Source organism: Triturus cristatus, chromosome 4_2, assembly GCF_964204655.1.
Source record: "Triturus cristatus chromosome 4_2, aTriCri1.1, whole genome shotgun sequence".
Lineage (NCBI taxonomy): Eukaryota > Metazoa > Chordata > Amphibia > Caudata > Salamandridae > Triturus > Triturus cristatus.
Window position 1 is genome coordinate 634,489,536 of NC_140586.1, and position 24,741 is coordinate 634,514,276.

A 24,741-nucleotide genomic window follows, 5' to 3' on the forward strand; every position below is an offset into this window, starting at 1 on the left:
AGCGCGGGCTCCCGCGCGTCATTGTATTTAGGCCCCCGGGTGGGCCAGGTCCCAGGGGCATGCCTAATTATGTGGAGGGGGCCCGTGTGCACCCCGCAGCCCCGGGGACCACCACCTCCCCGGGGCTTTATTAATGATGTGCGGGGGGCCCCCCTGCAGCCCCGGGACATTGTACAAAAAGTGGGGGGGAGGGCCTCGTGGCCCAGCCCAAGCCCTGGGGACCGCCACGGGGCTTTTTTATAATTAGGGTGGGGGGGTCTCGCGGGCCCTCCCAAGCTCCGGGGATCGCCACCTCCCGGGTCTCTGTTTTAAAAAAAATATGTGTGGGTGGCTTAAGACCTCTCCCACATGCCCCGGGGACCACCACCTACCCGGGGCACTAAATATTGAAATTCGGGGGTCTGTTATGGACCCCCAAGCCCCGGGGTCCACCACCTCACCATGGCTTTCAAAATGAAGGGAGGGGGCCGCGCGGCCCCCCTCCTGGAGCCCTCGATGGCCTGGGGACCGCCACCCCCCAGGGCCGGCTCCTGCAATGTCCCGGGGTGTCCTACCCCGGGACATTGCTGTTTTCTACGGCAGGGCAGGAGCAGGCATCCCGCCCTGCCATAGCAAACTCTGCTTTGCTTCATTGAAGAGAGAGCAAGGGGAGCTGCATGTCAGCAGCTCCCCTTGCTCAAAAGCAATGCCGGCTTCTGCAGGAGGTGGGGAGCCTGCGGAACCGTGGGGGCATTGGGGCTCCCAATCACAGAGGCCAGGCCCCGGGGGATGGGGTCCCCTGTAATAAAATAATAATAAAAAAATTCAAAAACGAAAAGGCCGGCCCCGGGGGATGGGGTCCCCAGGGCCATAATTGGCCTGAGGAGGGAGCCACATGGCCCCCCTCCACATAAATACATAAACAAATTGAATAAAAGTCTGGCCGGCCGAAATTGGTTTGGGGAGAGCGGCCACGTGGCCCCCTTCCCGTTTAACAAAAATAATTTAAATAATTTAAAAATAGGGGTTAGGCCCTGGGGGATTGGGTCCCCTGGGCCCAAAAAATTTAAAAGAAGGAGGGGCCACACAGCCCGCCTTGTAAAAAAAACAAACAAAAAAAAAATGGGATCTCGCCAGAGGCTCGCCCCCTTTCTCCACCACTCTGCAAATGCCTCCCCTGGTGCGTTGTTAGACGGGGAATTAATTCCCCTTGAATACTGAGGGTCCCTGGGGGCCATCTAGCCCACCAGGTACCTCCAATATATATGCCACAGAGCAGTGTTTCAGAGAGGTGGTCCAAGGCCATGCCCCTTTTTACACCACTCTGCAAAAGCGCTTCTTGGCGCGGCGATGAGGTCCTCTTGTGTCCTGGAGTGAACACCCTCAATGTTCAAGGGGAATTAATTCCCCGTCTAACAACTCGCCAGGGGTTGGCCCCTTTAGGAACCCCAGCAGCGAAGAGGACTTCAGTCCCCATCCAAGAGCGCGCCATGGAGCGCATATGTAGAGTGCTGGGCAAAGGGGGCATGGCCTGGTACGAGTACTTACTAATGCTGCTATGTGGGACTTACTGGAGGTAATAGAAGGGGAAGTTGGCCCCCAAGGCCTACCCCTCTTGTTACCTCCAGTAAGTCCTACACAGTGGGATTGCTAAGACGTCTTCGGAGGCCATGCCATGTCATTTGAGATGTCATCAGTGATGTCACTGACCAGGCCATGAATGATGTAATATGTGACGTCATCAGCAGTGCATTGCAGGGGCACGAGTTATAGTTAGCTGAACCAACTATAACGGCCGAATTTCACTGGTTTTGTACAAGTGAAATGTCCAACTAATTATAATGTCCCTGAAACCTCTGGTTTTTTCAGTGAATATACAGGATCTCTCACCAGTGACATCGAATCAGATGATGGGATGCTCAGAGTACAGCGAGCTGGGGAAGCAACTAACATTCTCAGTCCAGCAGAGGAGTTGAATTTTTTAGCGGCGGATCGCCTGTAGACCCTGCGGCCGCGGAATCGCAATGTCCCTCAGACAGAAACAAACGGAGGAACAAGCGGCGCCGCGAAAGGCGCCAATGCAGGAAAAGGAAAAACAAGGAAGCAATGGCGCAGGAGATAACAACTGACAACAATACAGTAGTCAATCTCTCACAACTTACATTATCCAGAGCAGAAACGCAAATATTAGCCCTTGGACTGTCGTATTGCCCAGAAAGCAGCTTCAATTACAGTAAAACCCGTATCGACATCTTCAAATATATCAGGAAGCTCAAATTACAGAAATTCTTTACTATCAAGAATGGCAACACGCAAATCACAATGACCAACACCTCTACCAATTCCACGTCCAGCAATCTCGGCAGTCTTTTGGCGTCGGATGCTACCACCATGCTCACCATCAGCGAGCTTGACAATGAAAATTTTCCAGAAAGAATATTGTCCAACAGTCAAACTCCTACTCAAGAGAGACTATCTGATCTCAACCTTACCACACCTAGTGCTGGCATCAGTCCTTTTAAAGCTAAATCTAAATTCTATTAGATGATGCCCAAAGATGCTATAGACATTTTCCACGAGAGAATAATAGACGACATCAAAAAATTGTACTTTAAAACTAACCACAGTAACTCCAGATCTAAATATCAAAATATACAATACGAGAAACGTATTCGTAAATTGAGAAACAACAAGGATATTGTGGTTAACATGTCAGACAAAGGGGGCTATGTGGTTATCTGGCCACGTGAGCAATATATTCAAGAAGCCCTGAACCAAATATCCAATGAAGACTGCTATGTCAAGACTACCCTAGCTGAATATCTAAAAGCTAAAGACACCCTTAAAAAAGACCTTATGGGATGGAAGAGGCAAGGACTCATGTCCAACCAAGAGACTAATTTTATGATGATTGATTTTCCCATTATCCCCACTCTATATCTAATACCAAAAATTCACAAAGAAATGTATCCTCCACCAGGCAGACCTATTATCTCTGCCATCGGCGGTATCAGTGAACACATATCAGAATATGTAGATTTTTCTCTACAACCAATTGTGCAATCACTCCCGTCATATATTAGGGATACGGGTGACTTTTTGGACAAAATTGAAAACATCAAATGGGAGGACAATTTACTACTAGTTGTGATGGACATAGAGTCACTCCATACCAGCATAGACCATCATGCTGGTTTAACTGCCATCAAATACTATTTGGACAAAAGACCTTTGGCCCTTTATAATCATAATACGATGCTTTTGGAAATGGTCAAGTGGTGCCTGTTTAATAATTTTTTCATGTTTGACAACAATGTGTATCGCCAAAAATGGGGCGTGGCTATGGGAGCCTGTTTCTCTCCCAGCTACGTGTGTTTACACGTGGGCTGGTGGGAGGAACAGGCTCTCATGGGCACCTTCGCCAATATCTATGAACAAAAGGTATTACATTGGTTTAGATACATCGACAATGTATTTTTTGTTTGGAAAGGTGACCAGGACAGTGTTGAAATATTTATATCAGAACTTAACAACAACAACATTAACCTCAGGTTCACTGCACACATCAGTCCATCTAAAGTCGCATTTTTGGACACTTCTATCTACGTATCCAACAAACGGTTGGAATCCACTGTATACAGGAAACCAACCCCTGGTAATGCCACTCTCCACGCCTCCAGCTCTCACCCCAACCACCTTATCAGGAGTATCCCTTACGGAGAACTCCTCAGAGTCAAAAGAATTTGTAGCACTCAGGAGGAATACTCTAAATGTTCACAACAGACATTGTGGGGGTGAAGTGACAATATCCTCCAACAAGCCACTGCCAAGGCCGCTCTCAAAACCAGAGAAACTCTACTGAGTTCAAACAAGAGAATTGAGGCAATATCTGAAACCACTGATCCATTGGTAAGCAACACATCCCGATTAGTCACCACTTACAATCAGCAACACAAACAACTCAGGGCCATTATTAACAACAATTGGCCAATTCTTAAAACTGATGCGGTTTTGGCGCCTAGACTTCCATCCGTACCCAACATCACTTTTAGACGGGCAGTCTCTATAAGAAATCAATTGGTTAGGAAAAACCCAGAACATACCACAAAGAGTACTTGGCTGCAACCTATTAAGGGGTTCTTCAAATGCTCATTGTGCAGGGTATGTAAATTTGGAGTCAACAAGCCTCACTACAATACTCGATTCAGCTCTGCCCCAGTCCAAATAGGTGGTCATTACAACTGCCGCACTGAATATGCAGTGTATGTCCTCACATGTAGTTGTGGCCATAACTATATAGGTAGCACCAAACTTCAGGCACATGCTCGAATTTTGCAGCACCTTAGAGTCATCGTTAACAACGACGCCACCTTCCCGGTGGCTCGGCATTTCAAATTGGTACCCAACAATGATCTCAGTTGCCTTACATACTTTGTTATTGATGCCATCCTGAAATTCAAATGGGGGGGCAACAGAGAACGTATGTTAAGACAACTAGAGACGCGTTACATACTGGAATTAGATAGTAAGACCCCACTTGGACTTAACACCACAGAAGACATGCACAACTTTCTATAAGATGTAAGCCCTGCCTAATCTGTCTCCATTGGGTGAGTCCGTCTTTCATGTTTAGCCACACCTTCACCATCTTGATGGCATACAACTTCGCCTCGCATAACACATAGTGTTTTTTATGTTTGAGATAGCACTTCCCAAATATTTTGAATGTGATAACTTTATTAACAACAGGGGTTTTTACTGGGTTTTTACATTCAATCTATTTTATCATGCGTATGAAATCCTTTACTCAGGAAAACTCAGCTATATGTTGCACATACTTGCACTTAGCACTTTATATTTACATTTGCACTTTTTACACATATGCACTTTCTTTCATTGGGATTATTTAAATCTGATTTTATTTATCAACAACATGGAACACACAAATATGTTTTTACTTGCGTTTTTTTTATCTTATATTTATGCTCATGTCTGGATTGCCTTGATTCATCCATTATGCTAAACAGTATATACTGTATTAGATGGTCGACCACCTTATAAAATGGCATTTATGCTTTTATTTTACTGTATTTTTCAGATAATTTGATCTTCCACTCTGTATCAGTGGCTATACCCTATGTGATGACTAGGCACCATTATGATCGGCATTCATGTCTTTTATTTTTACCAAGAGCATAACATATCTGACAATATCAATTTATCAGGTTTAGACATAGACTTTGATACATTTTACTGCAATTTGATTCGTTACCTAGTCTGTTTTTTCATTTAAGAAAAGCATTCCTAGCAAACACAGTATATTTTCCATGTCTATGAATCACGTGACACGGGTGCTATCCACTTAAAACACACTTCTTGTAATCCAGCCTTATGTGATCAAGGCCGTTTTCCGGCCGAAACGCGTCATGGCAAACAGAAGGGAGTGAATAAAAATTTTCAAGCACTGACGAAGAGGAGTTCGTTCATTCATTTTCGCCGCGCGCTGTGCGCTGGAGGTCTCTGAATGCTTCAAATTCATATATATATATATATTCACTGAAAAAACCATAGGTTTCACACATGTTATAGTTAGCGGAAATTTTACTGATAAAAAACCAATGAAATTCCCCCGTTATAGTTAGTGCAGGCAACTATAACTCACGCGACCGCAATCCTCTGCTGATGCTAATACTGTATTTAGACACTTATTTACCCATGTCTTCTTCCATACATTTTTAGCTATACATATATTACAAATATTTTTTTTTCATAAAGACACATATGTCATCAGCAGAAGATTGCGGTCGCGTGAGTTATAGTTGCCTGCACTAACTATAACGGGGGAATTTCATTGGTTTTTTATCAGTAAAATTTCCGCTAACTATAACATGTGTGAAACCTATGGTTTTTTCAGTGAATTTGCAAGGTTTTTTAAATGCTAATTCCTAACTATAACGTGTGTGAAACCTATGCTTTTTTCAGTGAATTTGTACGGTTTTTTAAATGCTAAGTTACTTTACGCCATTCGTGGCGTGCGCGCCCACTTAACGCAGTTCGTTGCGTGTGCGCACGGTGCGCTTCGCGCACCGTGCGCGCACAGTGAGCGCGCGGTGCGCTTCGCGCACCGCGCGCCCACTTTACGCAGTTAGTGCCGTGCACGCACGGTGGGCACGCGGTGCGCTACGCGCACCGCGTGCCCACGTTACGCTAGATGGGCCATGTACGCACGATGCGCTTCGCGCACTGTGCGCACATGGAGGACATATGATGCACTTCGTTTTTAAAGGTAATATTTTAATTTTTCGCAATAGTTATAAGCCATGCACAAATGGTGCCCTTCGGGCACTATTTGCACACGGGGTGGAGAGAGTGTGGATAATTTTTTTTTTTAATATTTTTTTTTTTAATATTTTCGTTTTTCGGTCGCCAGTAGATAGTTATAGTTAGGACCGAGTTCCCATAGGAAATCTGAAAATTCTATTTTGAATGACTTTGGCGCCGGTTGACTTATCTTCGTGAAATTTTCAAAACTAATGGGGCCCTCCGATCAGCTCCTACCCTGAAAGTCTCGGGGTGATTCGTCAAGCGGGGGCCGAGAAAAAAGGGGGTCCCAAAACGCGTTTTCCCCATGCATTTTCCCATAGGACCTTTAGTCGAAGGTACAGCCCGAACGGCTGAACACAATTACTTGAAATTTGGCAAAGAGGTAGTCCTCAGGTCAGGCATGTGCCTTTTGCATATATGGTGTAAATCCGTTCAGTAGTTCCTGAGAAAATCAAAAGTAAAATCACATATATATCTGGGCGGAGCCTAACCACACATCTCATCGTGAGATCTGATTGGCTGTCAGCACTTCATCCAAGAAGTGTTGGCAGCCATCTTGGGACCAATATACATGATAGCACCTCATTAAAAAGCATTGCAGTTAATAGAAGGTTTTAAGACTTTAGTTACATTATAAATAATTTGTTGATGGTACCATACTCATTTTAGGAATTGTGGTGTGTTCTAAGGTGATTTTACCATGTGAAAAAGCCTTCTGCTGTGATATCATGAATCATGTTTGAGAGAAAACTATTTTCTCATGCTTTTCCCACAGAGGTTTGGAAGGTGATCTATAAGCTAAACTGAGAGTATATTTTCTGTAAATTCACATTATCTTTCTCAGTCATGTGAGAATGAAGTCTGACATTCTCAGTAAAACATGTACATCCAACAAGGGCAGAGACTGTCAGTTGATTCCTTTGTGTTCTACTGCAGCTTCCCAGAGTGTTCTAAAGAACAACTAGAGCGCTAACAGTCCTACTTATGACAAACGTATAGCACACCTGAAGCCATCTTGGTTGGCATAAAGTGGTAACTCTTAAAACATTTAATTTAAAAAGGAACAAAATGAGGGGGTTCATTTTGCCATAGAAAGTATGATTAATGCTGAAGAAAGAAAAATTAGGGCACATTTTGAGTGACTTCTCAAATCCTCTTCTATTTCATTAAAAACTTCTGACGTGCAGACTGAAACATGCACTTTTAATACCAGCAGCAGACTTCCGTGGTGAGCAGTAGCTTTACTACAGTGATCTAATGAGCAACTAGAGTGCTAACATTCAGAATTTATGGCAAATGTGTGACATATCTGAATACCTTCTTGATGGAATCAAAGTAAAAAACTCCTACTGAGGAGACTGCAGTAAATGAGGAAATTAGGAAACTTCATAACAAATAAATCTCTCAAGATGGCCACCAGAGACAAAAGAGCCCAAATGCAGCACAAATATCACCCAGATGTAGCCCACATGTAGCCCAATGACAGAAGTGTGCAAAACACTTATTATTTGAGTATTTGCAGTTTTATATAGTGCAGACTTGTCAGGTATTGGAGTGCTTTACATGAGCATTGGTTACATCACACAAGACCAAATTCATTTTGGTTGTAGACATGGGGAGATTAAGTGATTTGACCAGAATCACAGAATGTTGATCTGAAGCAGAAACTCCAACCTGGTTCCCCAGTTGCAAAGTCTGCAGCTCTGGAAGTAACACCACATCCTCTCCCCTAGGTGCAACATTTAATCAAGTGGTCAACTGGATAAAAAAACATAAAGAATACAAATAATGTAAAAGTTCTTTGTCGCTATTTGAAAACTCAGAAAATATGTCCTCATTTTAGTTTTTTAGAGCACTAACCATAATTTTGATGCAACTAAGACCCTCTCATATATGTAATTTCTAAAGGAAATACTCTAGGTATTACAGTTTTGATTACATCAAGATGATGTCAGGCGTTCCACACTTTTGTAATAAATATAGAATGTTAGCAATCTAGTTGTTAATTGGGATACTGTTGAGAGGCAGAGGCCAGGGGCACGGACTCTGAAAATTGAAGGCAGGTAGGAGAGTGCAGATGCAACAATTTGACCACACTGGGCAGGCAGGAAGGGCAGTGGCAGCACAACAGACTATGGAGGGCAGTGGAAAGGGGGGCAGGGGCAACAAACCAACAATACAGGACTGGCAAGAGAGGCTGTGGCAATATAATACACCATTGTGGGCAGAAGGAAGAGGCAGTGGTAGTACAACCATACATGCCAACAGACCCGTTTCAGCCAGGAAACGTCCAATGTTTTTAAACTCAAATGGGCTTTATTTGATCTCTCTCCTGACTACAATCTCCTCTTTTTCAATGTAACTCAAAGGGGAAATTCAATACCCCAGTTTTTTTTCAAAATCTCCCTCTTACCAAGTTCAAAATGTTCGCAAGTATGGTACATTGGATCATGGTAGGCAGGAGGAATTGGGGTAGGGACATGGACTCGGATAGTGCATGCGGGACAGGAGTGCAGCACAACAATCCATAGAAAGCAATAGGGAGGGGACAGGACCATGCACATGGACAACAGAGAACAGAGGGGAAAGAGGCAATGGTAGCTAGCTGACCATAATGGGCAGACAGGAGAGAAAGCTGCAGCATAACAGACCATAAAGGGCAGGAGGGACGGATCAGGGGCATTACAATGGAACAGACAAGCCAGGAGGGAGGGAATAGGGGTCTGCACATGGAAACAGAGGGCTGGGGGCAAGGGGGCAAGGCAGGAGCAGCAAGATGACCATGGAGGTCAGGCAGGTTGGGCACTAGAAACAAAACACACCATGGAGAGTAACAATGAGAATATGATGGCATACACACAGACCATGGAGGGAAGGTGGGAGGGGGTCAGGGGCAGCTAGCTGACCACACAGGGAAGGTGGGAGGGGCCATGGGAGCACAGAAGACCATGCATGGCAAGCGGGAGGGTTAGTGGCAGCACAATGGCTATGATGGGCAAGAAGGAGGGTGCAGGGGAATGCACAAAGGACCATGGAGGATAGAAGGGAGGGTCAGGACCTGGGCACAGACAAGAGAGTTCAGGGGAAGGGGCCTCACAACAGACCGCGCGGGCAGGCAGGAGGAGCAGTTGCAGCACAACAGACCAGGGAGGGCAGAAGGGTGTGGCAGTAAAATGGACCATGGAGGACAGGAGGAAGAGGATAGGGGCATGGCATGTGGACAGGCAGGGTGGAGGTGGCCTGGACAGGTTACAGTCATCTGACAATGCTAGGCAGGTGGGAGGGGAGTGGCAGCTCAACAGAACACTCAGAGTAGATAGGAGTGGCAGGTCCATGGAACATGGTGGGCAAAAAGGATGGAGCAGGGGCATGCACAAAGACATCGGAGGGAAGGGGGAAGGAGAATAGGGGCAGCAAGCTAAGCACAGAGGCTAATCAGGAGGTCAATGATGGGCCATAGAATTGGGCAATGGAGGGCAGGAGGAGTGGACTGGTACATCATGCTAAATGGAGGGCAGTGGCAGTGCTCCAGCGCGGAGTGCAAAATCCCTCCCTACCGTTGCGGACCAAAAGATCTCACACACGCACACTATCCATACATTCGCTGGTGGGGCCCATAACACCAACACACACTCACCATCAGTCCGTACGAGAGGCGATTATCCTTCCAAGTGCTGGATAATGAGGGAGGAAGATACCACTTTACCCTAATGAGCAACAAACCTACAAACCCTTCTTATACTCATTAGGCCCTAGATTCTACATTTGGTATTCCCCTCATGACCGGGATGAATCTGTTAGTTGTAGATTTAAGTGAATTTCTAATACTCTAATTAACCTTTTCATTAACACATTTCAATGAATAAACAACCCAACTCATTTCTGTAGATGTTCAAATCCAAATTTAAATTAATATTGCAGATTAAATCATTCATTTGATCAAGTTGCCATTCATATTTGCCTATTCTGGCTAAAGTCGTCTTCTATGTCAAATCTGGCAATCTCGCAAATCTAAGCCCATCAATTTAGCAGGTTAAGTTCATCAGGATTTTGGGCATTAATTCAGTCCGTCAAAGATTCAGGCTAACAGCTGTCCTGCAGTGTCACCGTCCTCTTCGTCAGCTTATCATCAGGAAATCAAAGGAGCGACCCTCCAACCTCTCTATTCTATGGGTTTTATAATAATTTCAATAGCAAAATGTAACAATATTGAGTTTTAAACTGTTCTGATTGGCTGATCAGGGGTCAACCTCTCCGTTCCCATAAGGTTTAGTTCATGTTGTCAGCATACTTGCTGGTTCCGGTTCTTTAATAAAGCCTTTTGTCTGTAGCGCTGGCACCTTTCCCAGTGGCCTTGATAAGTACAGCTTGCCTGGGGTCAAGACAGGGCCATTGTTGCTCATCTTTTAGCGCAGACGCACTTCACCCAAGAATGGTTCAGCGTCGGCAGTTGGGTTAGGCACCAAAAGCAGCCATCATTTGATAGGCCAGAATAGTCAACTTAAGCAAAGAAACACAAAAACGTATACATAGAAATGACTAATTAAATGTTATTCCCTCGCTAATACCCATATGTGTGTGTATTTATCTAGCCAAAAGCAACACTCAATGCGGTTTATACTTACTAAATAAAGCACGAATCACAATTTCATCACCAAAGCGACATATATCAAGCAATGTTCTAATTATCTATCATTATTATGTATACGAAATTTAGTTTACGTCATTAATTAGGCCATGCAGATGCAAATCCCACGTGTATTTCGGTCATTAATAAGGTTGATTAGTTATTTCCACATCACTCCAAACCATTAGTACGATTATGATTAATTAATTAATCTAATTAATAAAACGACATGCAAAATGGGATGGGTATACAAAAATTTTGCATAACCCGCTCCAGCAGCAGCACATCAGACCATGCATGGCAGGAGGGAGGAGGCTAGTCCATGGATTCAGACAACAGAGGATAGGGAGGAGGTGGATGGGGCAGCAAGCTAACTGTTCAGAGAAGGTGGGTATTAGGAACTTTATTGTTTTTAAAATGTGTGTCTGTGCAAACTACTTAAGATATGAACAAGTATGCAGCATAATCTCACTTTTATTCAGGAAGAAGAGGACGTTTGTGACTGTGACTCCGGGCTCACTTGGCAGAAACACCCCGTGACCCTCCACCCCCCCATCGCAAAATGTAATGCCCGTGAAAATGGTAGGTGGATGCAGTGTTATATAGAACATAGTCCTGAGAGCACGTTTGGAAATGAAAACTAGATATAGTATATGGTATAAACTATGCACCAAAAAGTGTGATATAAAATGAACCGGGGCGTGAAATATAATATGCAATACATTGTGCGCAATGACAGATTCATTGGAGAGCACGAGATAGCACAGGCACTAGAGCGTGCTATGCGATATGCGCCTTGGAGTGTAATATGCAAAGGGCAGTGTTGGGTAACCTAACTAGTCTCTAAAGTTGTAAAATAAAATATGTGCTGGGGAGTGTAACGTTGCATATGCACTGTGACAAAGATATGGATCCCAGATTGTAATATGTATGGCATAGCGCTGTGCATAGGCATCGAGGAAGGCACGTTAGATGGGGCAATATAACCCGTGCGAAGGCAAGTGTGGCATGACATATTCACGGGGTGGTGTTACAGTGCACATGGGCTCGAGAGTGTCATAGCATACGCACTAGCTGGTGGAATACAACACAGAGGTGTGAGGCACTCGGCGGGCACTGGTGGGTGTAACATAGCATTGGGCTCAGCTAGGAGCACGCTGTGACTCTCAAGTGAGGTTCGTCTCCTTTCCAGAGAGTAAAATAAAAAGTATTACACATCCGGCGGTGGATGTGTGTTTATTAACCGTGAGGGGGATTTCTTGCATAGTTTGGTCGAATTTTTGTCGATTCCCCTTTGAATGACTTGGTGTGCGTGTATATTAAATGTGCCTGTCAATAACTACCCATGTTTGTATAAATAAACGACAAGGGTGTCTACTTGGAGAGTACCCACCGGCGGGGGTGCAGAGATTAGGCACGGTAGGGTGTCAGACACGTCAGAGCTTCACTAGCGGTGTAAATACATGCCATGTGGACTCATTCTATGTATAGTCGCCTTTTAATGAATATCACGCAAATTGTCATGGTGATAGGTACATACGGTTTGTCCAGCATGTCCTAGGTGTTTCTATAAATATATATTTTTTTAAAATAATAAAAAACAAAGGCCGGCCCCGGGGGATGGGGTCCCCGGGGTCATAAGTGGCCTGAGGAGGGGGGCAACGCAGCCCCATCCTAAAGATTTTTTTTTTAAAAAGGTCATGACCCAGGGGTTGGGGTCCCCGGGGCCGATTAAGGCCTTGAGAGGGCCAAATTTATTTTTTTCAACAAAAAAAATTGGGGTGCAGGCCCTGGGGGATGGGGTCCCCAGGGCCAGTAAATTAGAAAAAGAAGGGGGGCCACACAGCCCTCCTTCTTAAAAAAATAAAATAAATAAAAGACCGGCATCGCGCCGTAGGCCATGCCCCCTCCTTGCAGCACTCTGCCAACGCGCTCCCTGGCCAGTTGTAAGTTGGGGAATTAATTCCCCTTCAATACTGAGGGTCCCTGAGGGCCAACTAGCCCAACAGGTATCTCCAGTATGCGCCAGGGAGCTGCGTTGCAGACAGGTGTTCTGAGGCGACGCCCCTTTTTACACCTCTATGCAACGCAGCTCTGTGGCGCTTACTGGAGGTACCTAGTGGGCTAGTTTGACCCTAGGGACCCTTAGGATTCAAGGGGACTTAATCTCTCAACTTAGAACGGCAACAGGGCACATTTACACAGTGGTAAAGGGAGGGGATGGGGCCTGAGGTGACGTGTGCAAACACGCCCTGTGGTGCGTTTTAAGTTGGGGAAATAATTCCCTTTCAATCCTGAGGGACCCTGGGGGCCAACTAGCCCACCAGGTGCTTCCAGTAAGCGCCACTGCTCTGCGTTGCAGAGAGGTGGTGCAGGCCGTGCCCCTTTTTACACCTCTCTGCAATGGCGCTTACTGGACGTACCTAGTGGGCTATTTTGCCCCTAGGGATCCTCAGGATTCAAGGGGACTTAATCTCCCAACTTAAAAAACGGCCACAGGGCGTGTTTACACAGTGGGGAAGGGAGGGGACGGGGCCTGAGGTGACGTGTGCAAACACGCCCTATGGCGCATTTTAAGTTGGGGAAATAATTCCCCTTCAATCCTGAGGGCCCCTGGGGGCTAACTAACCCACCACGTGCTTCCAGTAAGCGCCACTGAGCTGCGTTGCAGAGAGGTGGTCCAGGCCGTGCCACTTTTTACACCTCTCTGCAACGCAGCTCTGTGGCGCTTACTGGAGGTACCTAGTGGGCTAGTTGGACCCCAGGGACCCTCAGGATTCAAGGGGACTTAATCTCCCAACTTAAAACGGCCACAGGGCGTGTTTACACAGTGGGGAAGTGAGGGGACGGGGCCTGAGGTGACGTGTGCAAACACACCTTGTGGCGCGTTTTAAGAGGTAGTTTTAATCCACTGCCCTATTATATACTAGGGGCTTACAGAGGAGGTCATGCTGATCACAGGGGGACCCCAACGCATAGTGTTCCCTAGTGTATGTAGGTGTTTTCACTGTATTCTGAGTGTCTTTTAACATAGCACTGGCTCTAGGACTGGTTAGTCAGACTCAGTTACCACCAGTATCCGTCTGAAAAAGTTGAGGGTACAGGATGATTTTGCAACAAGGCTTCTTTCTGCTCTTCTGTTTGTTCTTTCTGCACGTTATCCTTCCTCCTGCACTTTTCTTCGTCTTTGAGGACTTCTGTTGCTTCTTTCTGCATTTCTTTTTTTTCTTTCTGTGCGTTTTTTCTTCTTTCTTCACATGTCCTATCTCTGTAGGCATAGTTAGAAATTAGCATTTAAAAAAACCTTTGAAATTCACTGAAAAAACCATAGGTTTCAGGCATGTTATAGTTAGGAATTAGCATTTAAAAAACCTTAGAAATTCACTGAAAAAACCATAGGTTTCAGGGGCGTTATAGTTAGCTGGACTTTTCACTCGTACAAAACCATTGAAATTCCCCCATTATAGTTAGTTCAGCTAACTATAACTCGTGCGCCCGCAATGCACTGCTGATGACGTCACATATTACATCACTCATGACATGATCAGTGACATCACTCATGACATCACTGATGACATCTCAAATGACATCACTGATGACATCATCCTTGTGATAGAGTGGCAGACCTCCTCTCCCCCTAATATAACCTTTGATACACACATTCAAAAATAGAAACGAAAATTTTCAAAACAATGGACATACCAATATCAGTTACAACAACCTATTCAGTAATTCTAGGATCGACATACACATCCACTCATTCACCAACAGTCCTATACAGTCACTCATACATGTACTCACTCATCATATGTACTCATACACCTATACATCCTGTTACACAACGCCACTCATCCATAGAGTTACTCACACACATAGTCACTCATGCTAATAAAGAATCAAACATCCATTTACTTGCATATACAGTTATGCACACACCACCACACTTACTTCTACAGAGACTTCCACATACGTAGTCTTTTAAACAATCACTTATAGAAACACATACTTATTCATACAGGAACTCTTTCAATCTCTCACTCTCACATATACTCACTTATATACACCAATAGTCACATATACTAGTTTAAAACATATGTAGTTACTCATAAAGACACTATTGAGACAGTCATTCACTCACTAACACACCCATGCACATACTCATCCACCCATACAGGCCTGCACACATGCTGTCTTTAACACATACAAACAGTGAGTCACTCATTCATGCACCTATGCACTACGTAATACCCCCCACCGAACCATACAGACACTCAGACACTCATACTGATACTCAAAAAACCAACTAATAACCTAATAGACACTCATGTAGCTACTCACCAACCCATGCAGCCACTTATACACAAAGTGAGAGACTGATACAGATATTTACATTTTTAAACATTACTCACTAAGCCTTGTATTCCCTAAGATACACTTAATCAGTCAGTTATACAATCAATTTTAAAAAAACAAATCATCCATTTAGACACTTATATACCCATTTATTCTTCCATCGATCTTGAGATATACATATATAAAACATATGTAATTTTCAGAAAAACACACATTCACTGGATGATGTCATCAGTGATGTCATCAGTGATGTCATTTGAGATGTCATCAGTGATGTCATGAGTGATGTCACTGACCATGTCATGAGTGATGTAATATGTGACGTCATCAGCAGTGCATTGCGGGCGCGCGAGTTATAGTTAGCTGAACTAACTATAATGGGGGAATTTCAATGGTTTTGTACGAGTGAAAAGTCCAGCTAACTATAACGCCCCTGAAACCTATGGTTTTTTCAGTGAATTTCGAAGGTTTTTTAAATGCTAATTCCTAACTATAACAAGCCTGAAACCTATGGTTTTTTTCAGTGAATTTATATATATACATACACACTGAAATAACCAAAGATTACATTTTTTCCCCCCCAATATCTTTATTAATGCTTTTTATTACCAATTTTTCTTCCCAACCCTAACCCACTCCACCCTACCCCAAACAGTGAAATTACAAACATAAAGGAACAGGGATCCATTGGCAATCAATTCTACAATTCATTTAAAGCCAGAGCTAAAACAAAAGAGGAATAAATACATAACCTTTCAATAATTCATTAGATAATAAATTATACCAAAGGTTACAGGGGGCGTTATAGTTAGGCTCAAGTTTCACTCGTACAAAACCAGTAAAATTCAACAATAGTAGTTAGCTGAGGTAACTATAACTTGTACCGTCGCAATGCACTGCTTATGACCTCAAATATGACATCACTCATGACATGGTCAGTGACATTACTGATGACATCACTCATGACATCTCCAATGACATCACTGATGACATCATCAACTAACTGTGGGTGTATGAGTACCTATATGGATGATTCAGTGGGTGTGTGACGGACTGTTTAAGTATGTGATTAGGTGTCTCAGTGAATGTATGAATGGATGAGTGACTGGTTGTGTGAATGTCGGTATCAGTCTGTCAGTTGGTGTCTAAGTGGCTGTATGGGTATGTTAGTGGGTACGTGAGTGGCTATATGGGTGAGTGATTGGTTGTCTGAGTACATGTATGGGTGTCTGTGTGGGTGGGTCATGGGGTATGTGACTGCCTGTCTGGATGAGTGAGTGGGTGAGTCAGTGGCTGTATGGGTTAGTGAGTATGAATGTGAGGGGTTGTATGGGTGAGTGAGTCTGTGAATAGCTGTGTGGGTAAGTGAGTGGCTGTGTCAGTGGCACTGTTCCCCATAAGGTGCACTCGCGCGGGCATGCACGCACCTATGCTCCCCGAGCGCTCAGTGCCTTGACGGAAGCGCGCACATCCTGCAAGAGACTGTTGCAGGTAAGTGCCCCTCTTACAGCCTGTTGGGTTAAGGAGGGCACATGTTCAGCAGCAAGTGGCTCCTGCTCTTGCTGAATTCCTTTTGGTTAACAGGAGACGGCTGCGGGGTGATTGTGTGCCTTTGTGTAAGTTTTAATGTTACTTGCAGTGCATGAGGCAATGCAATTAACATTAACACTTTCACAAAAGCACACAATCACCCTGCAGCCTCCTCCTGTAAACAAAATGAATGCAACAAGCCCAGAAGCTCGACGTAGGCTTTCAGAATCATCTGCAAGCACACGTCGTGGATAAAGATTTGTTGCCTTTCCTTTGTTAACAGTAGGCGGCTGCCGGCGGAAAATAAAGCCTAGCATTGCCCAGTCAGGCATCATTCACCAGCCTGGAGTATGAAACCAGCAGTCACCTTTATAATATTCGAAATACACAGATGTGTTACACCAGGACATTTTCCGATTTAAAGCATTTGATTCAGTTAATTAGTTTCAAAGGCATTTTTTCTTTTTCCTCTATCCCACTATAACTGTCTGGGGTTTATTTATGTTTCTGCTTGATTTATGTAGATTAAACAAGTCATTTAATGACATCAGATTATTTAACTAGTATTAGAAAGAGCACGGTGGTGGGTAAGGGTGATGGTAAGATGTACAATCTGCAAAGGTAAAGGGCTCCTGTGTCATGATCCCACAAGTCTTACCTTTCGCTCATGAAGTAATCTCGTAGGGAAGACATGAACAACCACCACCGTCTCTCACCTTACCCTAGAAATGGTGTATGTACTGACCAGGATAAAAATGGGGACTGGGGGAGGAAGCCCTAGAGACATGGAAGATATCCTTTATGAAGACCTGAATGGTGCACCCACTGATGGCCTTTGTATCCCTCTAGGAAACACCGTTTGTAAGGAGAAATAAATGGGTAAGCACTATCACCTTGATCTCACTCACAGAGACTCATACACAGAAGTCAACAGTGCTCAGAGAATCATATAATCACCTGCGGCTTGGCACCATAACAGATGGAAAGGGTTCCTTCTCCAGGAATGGAAAGGAAAAGAATTACTGTGCTCCTGCACGTACTACCTCATCAATGAATCAAGTAAGCGCTCCAGCACGTGTTCCCAAAGAATAAGAACCAAGGAAGCGCTACTGTGCGTGTTCCAGACCACCAAGCGCTCCTGCGCTTGTCTCTGATGCACCAAGACAAATGGCTATGTGCTCCAGCGCCAGCCATTAGGTAAGGAATGAGCAAGCGCTCCTGCGCGTGTTGCCCCAAAGGAAAAGAACCAAGAAAGCGCTCCTCCGTGTGTTGCACCAAAGGGAAAGAACCAATAAAGCGCTCTTGAGCGTGTTGCCCAGAAGGAAAAGAACCAAGTAAGTGCTACTGCGCGTGTTCCAGAACACCAAGCGCTTCTGCGCTTGTCTCTGATGCACCAAGATAAGTGGCTATACGCTCCTGCGCCAGCCGTTAGGTAAGGAATGACCAAGCGCTCCTGCGCTTGTCTCAAGTGGTCTGAAGGAGCTACATGCACAGCACGAGCCGCAAGTCCTTAACCAAGCAAGCGTTCCTGCGCTTGATTCCGGATGTCATTGAATGGGGCTATGCGCACCAGCGCTTGCTGCAAAGAACAAGGAACAATCAAGCACTCCTGCACTTGATTCCAAGATACTGGATGACTGGTTACTAACACCAGTGCTCGCCGCCAAGCCAGAAATGAGCAGGCGCTTCAGCGCGTGCTGCCGAAGAATATCTGGACCTTGTTTCAGCAAGGTGCTGAATGCACGGACTTCAGGCTAGACAAAGACGATAATCCAAAGCACCTCCCAGGCAGACACCGCAGCGGTTTATGCGGTCTCCCCCGGAAGTGCTACATCGCTTTTCTGGTGGTTGCTTTCGGCACGGGGAAACTAGACCGCCAACCAGCTTGGTACGTTCTACGCCATCAAGTGCAAAAAGGATCATCCGGTGGGCGTGCACCAATCGCAACACACCAGGCATGCCTCTCATACTAGTAATCATGACAGCACCCCCTCCCAAGACAGACCCTCCCCACTGGCTACACTGGGGTGGCAGGACAGGGTTTTAGGGGAAGCCGCATATGGAAAGCATGAACCATTTGAGGAGCGTGACGGACATGCGACAGGGGCTCCCAGGACCGCTCCTCTGGACCATACCCTCCCTAATCCACCAGGTAGAAGAGCCTACCCCGGGTTCTACGGGAATCAAAAATAGCCCGGACATCATATTCCTAGTGATCATCCCTGAGAACAAAAGGTGGGGGTGATGCGACCTTACGGTCGGGGTGAGTGGGCCGTATGAGAGATACATGAAAAACAGGATGTATTTTCATTTGGGGTGGCAATGTAAGCTGCATGGAAACACGGTTGATCACTTTTTCAATGGTGTAGGGACCTACGTAACGTGGTAACAGCTTCTTTGGACCGTGTACATTGAGGTTTTGTATGGACACCCACACCTTATCTCCCACCTTGTAATCGGGTTCTTCCTGTCTGTGTCTGTCAGTGTTCTGTTTATAGGTGTCCTTGGCTTTGGCGAACTCAAATCGGGCTTGTTGCCAGAGGTCGTGCAGAAGGGTGTGATATGCCTGTACTGTGGGTATGTGACTGGTCTGTGGTTCTTCCCAGGGCACAGTTCATGGATGTCGACCTTGGAGTTTGAGTTTGAGTTTGAGTTTAAAAATATTTCTATAGCGCACTTTCACCAGCGGTTTCATGGCGCTGCAACAGATCAGACATCCCCAGAGTAGAAACAACGGAAAATAATAAAAAGAAAACAAAAACAACAAATGATCTAATTAAAAATTTTAGCAAATAGATGAGCTTTAAGCTTTTTCCGGAATTGGGGGTAGGGAGTTAGAGATCTAAGCTCTAAAGGCAGGGAATTCCACAAGACAGGGGCAAGGGTCGCAAACTTCGATCCTCCCCACTTCTTCCTCCGGAAGCGGGGGACTGACAACAGGGATTGCGTGGATGAGCGTAGTTCCCTAGTTGGAACGTAGGGGACGATCTCAGATGAAATAAAGGCCGGGGCCGTGCCCAGTCGTGCTTGAAAGAGGATAGAAGCAAGCTTAAATTGGACACGTTCATGGACAGGGAGCCAGTGTAAGGATTTGAGAAGGGATGTTACGTGGTGGGATTTTGGAAGATTGAAAACCAACCGAGCCGCCTGGTTCTGGATCAGCTGCAAACGCCTTAAACTATATGCAGGTATACCTGCATATAGGGCGTTGCCATAATCCAGGCGGGAGATAACCATCGCCAAGATGATCAATTTTAAGGCATCAAAGGAAAAAAAGCGGGAAACCTTGCGGATGGTGCGTAGTGACAGAAAAGAAGAAGACACCACAGAGCTAACCTGGGAGTGAAGAGTGAGCTGAGAATTAAGTTTGATACCTAAAATTTTAACTGCGGTAGAAGGGACCGGGAAAGAACCAAGGGAGGGGGGCCAAAAAAGTGAAGACCAGGGACTGGGGGAACCACCCGTTAACACCAACTCGGTCTTGTCTGGGTTAAGTTTCAAATGTTTGTGGTTCATCCAATCCCGGATGAAAATCATAACAGACTGGAAATTTAAGATGGAGGCAGAGGAAGAAGAGAGATTGAAAACAAGTTGGAGGTCATCCGCGTAATTGTATACGCTGACCTCCATTTGCTGCAACGAAAAAATAAGAGGAGCAATATAGAGGTTAAACAGAAGAGGTGAAAGGGAGGAACCTTGAGGCACCCCGCACTGAACTTTCCGGAAGTCCGCAGAAAAATCACCCAGGCGAACAGCCTGGGTGCGGTCCCTCAGGAAGGAGGATAACCACACCAGGGTGGTACCCCCGATCCCCGCCGCCCTGACACGGGAAAGCAAGATGGTATGATCAACCGTGTCAAAGGCGGCTGAGAGATCGAGGAGGACCAAAGCCTGGGCCTGGTTGGTGTCCACCATTCCCTCCCTGAGGTTGTCAAGGACCGAAAGTACTACGGACTCCGTAGAGTGTGCGGGGCGGAAGCCGGCCTGACGGGGAGCCAAGGCCCCGTACTCCTCCACAAAAGTGCTCAAAGAACTGGTAACATGGCGTTCGAGCACCTTAGCCGGAAATGGTAGGAGGGAGATTGGACGATAATTGACGGGGACCGCAGGGTCAGCGCCGGGCTTCTTTAAGATGGGGACAATAACGGCTGTTTTCAATGACTTGGCTACAACCCCCTGGGAAAGAGAACTGTTAAGGAAGTGAAGGAAGGGGTCTGAACAAGTTGTATAAATATGTCGAAGGATGTGCGCGGGGCAAGTGTCCAGTGGAGAGCCGGATTTAACAAGGGGAATTATCGAGATCAAGGATTCCTTAGTCAAGAGGGGAAGGGCATCGAGTTGTCCCTTGGGAGGAGGACACTGAGGGTCAACAAAAGTGGGGGAGGGTGAGGGAATGTTGGCTTTAATAATAGCAATCTTCTCAATAAAGAAATTATTTAAAGAGTGACAAAGGTCCTGGGAAGGAAAGGGCTTAAGAGATGTCCTATCAGAAAATGCCAAGTTGTGGACAATCGAAAAAATTTCCCTCGGTTGATTCTCAGCTGCAAGAATCTTTGAGGAAAAGTAGGCCGTTTTTGCAGCCAAGATGGCCTTCTTGTATTGAGCCAGAATAATGGTAAACTCAGATCTGAGTAAGGGGCAATAATTCCTCCTCCAGGCACGCTCGGTTCGGCGTACCGCTAGTTTGATGGTCTTAAGATCCTCATTAAACCACAAGTTGGCATCCTTCTCCCGCTTTGAAGTCACCCGCTTCAGCGGGGCAATGGAATCACAGCCTGAGGAGAGCCAATGTTTAATGGCAATGTCCTGAGAGAGGGTCGATAGGCCTTGTAGGGTAGGGTAGGAGGAGGTTAGTAATACAGATAAATTCTCTGGATCCACTCGGCTCCATGAGCGGACCCAAACATTCTTTGGGAGCGAGGGCCTAACAGTAGGATAAATGGGAAGGGTGAACGAAATCAAATGATGGTCAGACCAGGTGCAGGGTAAGATGGATATAGAGTCCACCGGACAATTCAGGGACCAAATCTGATCTAAGATGTGACCTTTGACATGAGTGGGGGAATGAACATGTGACACAAAGTTGAGGGATTGAAGAGTAACTGAGAACTCTCTTGAGGACGGACACTCCGCTGGATCTGAAGGCCAAAAATTAAAGTCTCCCAGTAATAAGATGGAAGAGTTATTGACCGTAAGTGTGGCCAGTACCTCCTGAAAATCAGAGAGAAACCGTAAGGCTGACTGTGGGGGACGATAAGTGAGAACACAAGTGAGAGGGGGGTGACAGATGTAGTACGAATAGCAAGGTACTCTGTTGTGGCAATATCTGGCAGAGATAGAAGTTGGAAAGGGAGATCAGCCCGGGTAATAACCGCTACGCCACCCCCAGCCCGACCAGCAGCGCGGTCTGCTTGTAGAGCATAGTAAGGAGCAGGGAGAGTGGCCAATAAGGTAGGGAGAGAATCATCACTAAACCAGGTCTCTGTTCGAAAGAGAAGATCCGATGCGTGAAGGTCCAGCAGCACCGACAGTTCGTGTGAGTGGGCCACTGCTGACCGAGTGTTAAGATAATAGGCCGAGAGAGTCCTCGATGATGCTAGGCTGGCATCTTCTCTGGTGAAATGAAGGGAAATAGGGGGGGGAGAGGGCGGGAAGATAGAGAAACCGGGGACAGGTCGAGTGTAGAGATGCGAGAGCAAGTGGGGGCAGGCAGGGGCCACGTGCCATGGAGGCTACGGAGTTGAGAGGAGGTGTAGGTAGTGATTTGGGCAGGGTGACGTGCCCCTAGCCCCGGTCGGCCGCGGACGGGCGCAGACGGGCTTGCCTTTGGCGCGCCTTCGGCACGCCGTCGGCGCGCCCGCTGCGCCCGCCCGCTGCGCCGTCGGAGCTGGGTCTGCATTATGTAGGGGCTGAGGAAGGCGGGGCTAATCCCAGCGCAGGTGCGACCAGACCCTGGAACCCAGCAGCGGCAAGCCCAGCCTCCAGCGCCGTGAACACGAGGAGTGGGCGAAGCAGCCGAGCAGGGTAAGTGCCAGAAGCCAGTTTAAAAACAGCGAGTGCAAGCGCTAACAACAGATTTATTTTAAAAACCAATTCAAATGCTCTAACCTCCGGCTTTCCGCCTCAGAGGGATGTAACAAAGAATCTAGTGCGAGCGGGGGAAAAGTGCAGATTTAAATAGGTCAACTGGGCGGGGCTAATCCCAGCGCAGGTGCGACCAGACCCTGGAACCCAGCAGCGGCAAGCCCAGCCTCCAGCGCCGTGAACGCGAGGAGTGGGCGAAGCAGCCGAGCAGGGTAAGTGCCAGAAGCCAGTTTAAAAACAGCGAGTGCAAGCGCTAACAACAGATTTATTTTAAAAACCAATTCAAATGCTCTAACCTCCGGCTTTCCGCCTCAGAGGGATGTAACAAAGAATCTAGTGCGAGCGGGGGAAAAGTGCAGATTTAAATAGGTCAACTGGGCGGGGCTAATCCCAGCGCAGGTGCGACCAGACCCTGGAACCCAGCAGCGGCAAGCCCAGCCTCCAGCGCCGTGAACGCGAGGAGTGGGCGAAGCAGCCGAGCAGGGTAAGTGCCAGAAGCCAGTTTAAAAACAGCGAGTGCAAGCGCTAACAACAGATTTATTTTAAAAACCAATTCAAATGCTCTAACCTCCGGCTTTCCGCCTCAGAGGGATGTAACAAAGAATCTTGGAGAGAGAAAAAGGGAGACATGCCTATGGCAGTGTGTTTGTTGTTGTTGTAGGCATATTCCGCTATCCATAGCACTTCTGACCATTCTTTTTCCACGGACAGCATTAAGCAACTGAGGTACTGCTCCATGGTTTGATTTGTTCTTTCCGCCTGCCCATCAGTTTGGGGGTGGTATGCTGAGACAGACGTACTTCCATGTCCATAGCGTTGCACACTTCTTTCCAGAACCTGGATATGAACTGGGAGCCCCTGTCCGTGATTAGCACAAAAGATATCCTGTGTAATAGTACCACGTTGTACATGAAGACCACCGCCAGTTCAGCTGCAGATGGTAGCTTCTTCAATGGCACGAAGTGTGCCATTTTGGTTAGGTGGTCCACAATGGTGAGGACGGTGGTGTAGCCGGTTTTGGTCCTGGGTAGTTTGACGACGAAATTCATAGAGATTGTGTGCCAAGGGAATGGGAGTACTGGAATGGGGTGCAATAACCCTACTGTAGGTTGGGTCGTGGTCTTTCCTTGAGCACAGACGTTACAACGAGTAATGTAGGCGTCTACGTCAGTGTCCATGGATGGCCACCAAAAACGTCTCAGTAGTAGGTCTATGATTTTATGGGGTCCTGGATGGTTGGATAAGAGCTAGTCATGACACATGTATAGGGCATGTTGTTGGTGGTCGTTGTTGGAGGTAGTAACATTCTCCTTTGTACAGGAATCTATCTCGAGCTGTTATCCCTTTCAGGTTACCGATCCATCTCACCGGATCCTTCTGTTTGATGTCACTGCGTAGTTGAGATATGATGGTAGCGGAAAGGACCACCCCCTGAAAACAGTGTTCAGGAATGATGGACACCGGTTCTGCTGTGGTGGTTTCTTCTAGTCGGGACAAGATGTCTGCTTTTGCGTTCTCCCTTCCAGGCCAGTATGTGATTATTAATTATTAAGAAGCTGTATTAGTTGAAAAACAGGGTCCATCGCAACTGCCTGGATGTGAGGGCCCTGGCTGAGCGGAGGAACTGCAGATTTCTATGGTCTGTGTCAATGGTCACAGGATGTTTTGCATCCTTAGGTAATGGCGCCATTCCTCAAAGGCTGCCTTAATGGCTAGGAGTTTGCGGTCTGATATTGTGTAGTTGTGTTCCGCTGGCTGTAGCTTCCTGGAATAAAAAGCCACAGGGTGTAACAGGCCCGTTTTTGTATCCCTTTGTGACAATACACCCCCCAGGTCGTTCTGTG